Genomic DNA, 3,096 nt, shown 5'->3' with positions numbered 1-3,096 from the left:
GAGCAGAAAGCCTCATCTTTCTCCCGCAGAACAGCTGGTAGTTTCGAACTGCTGACCTTAAGGTTCGCAGCCCGATTCGTAACCACTACGCTACCTTACTCTCAATAATCAATCCCACCTTCTTTTAATTTCGAGTTTTCCGTCTCTGACTTGATTCTGCTTTGCAAGTGTTCCGGCATTTGCAGCTTTTAATACCAATATACAAGGGATTATGTCCTTGCTCAACAAATCTAATCCGACTCATAGCGACCCAGTTTAGGATTTCCAAGAAACAGCTTGTGAATATGAATCGCCGACCTTGTGATTCAAAATTGACCTTGCAGTTTATCCCTCAGCGCCACACCAGGAGGTGGTCCTATGTTGACTCAGAATTGACTGTCCTTTCCGAGTTTGCCATTAACTGGCACCTTTTAACAAGATTGTTCGTTTTAGGGAATCACAAGAGCTAGTATTACTTACTTTGGTTTCATTGGATTTTAAACTACCGAAATTAAAAACTGGCTTTCTAGAGGAAATGGCCCTACGTCATCCACCGGCTGATAAATATAAGATCAAAAATCATCGGGGCCTCCTACACTTTCGTCAGCAATTACAAACAGTGAAACTCGTGGGTCAGGGGAAGAGAGTTGGGCGGGGTCAGGCCCGCCGGGGCGGGGCTAGCCCCACAGAGTTGAAGGAGCCTCCTAAGTGCCCGCTCGCTCCTCCCCGTGACGTCACAGGGAGGTCCCTCCCTCAGCTGTCTGTGGCTCTGGTTATTGCTGCGACTCGCACGCGCCCCGGAACTGCCCCTACTTGGGGTCATGATGGGCAGCAAAATGGCGTCCGCCAGCAGGGTCGTTCAGGTAATGAGATTCGTCGGTTTCTGCACCGTGGGCTATAGTAATGGTGGTGACTATAGCAGTGGCGCAGGGGAGGAAAGGCTATGGAGGCGGCTGCGCGGTGATCGCAACCTTGAGTAGGGCCAGTGACGGCGCGGGAGGGTGTGTGCCTTTAGACCTTTGAGCCCGTTGGGTTAGGCAATGAACTGGGGTCTGGAGCTGAGGGCTCGAGCCCCGCTGCGGAGTGCGACATCTCGTCAGGTAGGCACACAGTTGCCCCAGGGTCCTTGAGCTCTCCTCCACCTGGACCTCGTTAGCCCCCTTCTGAGTCTGAAGTAAAGCTATGCTGCCTTGGTAATAGCTGGCCAATCGCCGTGTAGTATTGTGTGTGTGATGTCCTGGTTCAACCAATCGGAAGGAAGAAGGTAGCGGAGAGTGAAAGGAAGCAAACCCTGACTCTAACCCAGTGTCCCTTTCAAGGACTTGGGCATCGCCCGAGAGCTGGCTGTGTCCTCACTAGTTCTTCCCATCCTGTCCAAGCATTTGTTTTCGATCGGAGACGGTTCTTACAATCCTGTCCAAGCATTTATGTTTTCTATCTGGATTATCCTGCACATGAGCTACTAACTCTGACAATGTTTATTTCGCTAGCTGTGGTCCTTAGCTTAAATGAGAGGGAAAATCGGTGGTACATATGGACACACCCTCCACTTTTGTGTTTGGTATATGCTGTCTTGTTTTTTAATCCTGAAAGCACATTGTTTTATGATTTTTAGTTTGATATGATAGGTACATTTCCTTCTGTCAGCTGTATGTCTTAAAGTACCTTTTGCTGAATTTGTCTCAGTCTAAGTGATAATGCTAGATCCTACTCTTTGATGCCATTGTAACAAATGATTCTCATTTATTCATTCCATGGGTATTTAGCATTTACTAATTAAATAGTCTGCGAAAACAGTGAGAGCACACATCCAGTACATACATCTGAAAAAAGATTGGTTGGTATCCATGATACATATAATCCAATTATTGGTAAAAGATTTGAATGGGTAATATACAAAAGAAAACACCCAAGTAAGCAACAAGCCTATGAATAGGTTATTAACGTCACTGTGTTAAGTGCTTCCAAGTCGGTTCCTACCCATAGGGACCCTGTACAGGATTTCGGAGGAGCAGCTGGTAAACTTGAACCACCAGTCTTACTGTTGAGGCCGACTTGCAGTCCAGTGCATTAACCAACAACAGGACTCCATTAATGTCATTACTCATCATGAAAATGCAAATTAATACAGGAGCTACTATCATACATTCACCAAAATGATTGAAATTTAAAAGACCGACAATACAAGTGGTGCGGAGAATGGGAAGAACCAGTGACCGTAGGAAGCATCAGACATAGCTGGTGGGAATATAGCCACTTTGGAAACCTGTCAGTGTACATTAAAGTTAGAGACTATCCTATGGCACACTAATTTTACATTTAGGTTTACACCCAAGAGAATGAGGTTCAAATGGTGATTCAAAAAGACTTGTATAAGAATGTTCGTAACAGCTTTATTCATAATAACCTGCAAACTAAAATTCCCCAAAATGTTTATTAGGAGAATTATAAATTGTGATAAAGATATGTAATATTTTGTTAAGTGCCAATGAGTCACTTCTGACTCACAGCAACCCTGGATGGGGTTTCCAAGGAACGGCTGGTGAAAATAATATAGAACTACTAATATATATATATTAGTAGTTCTATATATATATTTAAAAGATACTATGCTGTGTACAAATAGGAATGCCCTCCTAATGGGATCAAAGACCTATACTCAAATATTCATAATTCAAAGCAGTGTGTGCTGATATTATGTAATAATTACATATAAAATTAGCAAGCTTTTTTTAGTACTTCAGTACCAGCATATACTCAGTGTCTGGGCTACAAAATAGACATGCTGCCTTCATAAAGCTTAGATTATGGATGTTGATCATACCTTGAAGAGAGAGTAATAACAGACTGGTACGAGCTGATAAGAAATCCAAAGCTTGATCTCAGAATATTCAATAGAGAAATTTGGTGGGACCATGGAGTATTAACACTACAGAGTAGTACACAGTTCTGGTAGAGTAAGCACTGTCTAACTTAGTCATAGGCTTGTTGCTCACTTGGCTGTTTTCTTTTGTATATTACCCATTCAAATCTTCTAACCTCAAGGTTGGTTTTAATCACAAGGTCTGCAGTTCAAACTCACTAGCCACTCCTTGGAAACCCTTTACAGGGTCACTG

This window comes from Chrysochloris asiatica, unplaced genomic scaffold (assembly GCF_000296735.1).
Source record: "Chrysochloris asiatica unplaced genomic scaffold, ChrAsi1.0 scaffold00157, whole genome shotgun sequence".
NCBI lineage: Eukaryota > Metazoa > Chordata > Mammalia > Afrosoricida > Chrysochloridae > Chrysochloris > Chrysochloris asiatica.
The sequence above is the reverse complement of the archived record's forward strand: the minus strand, read 5'-3'. Positions refer to the sequence as shown.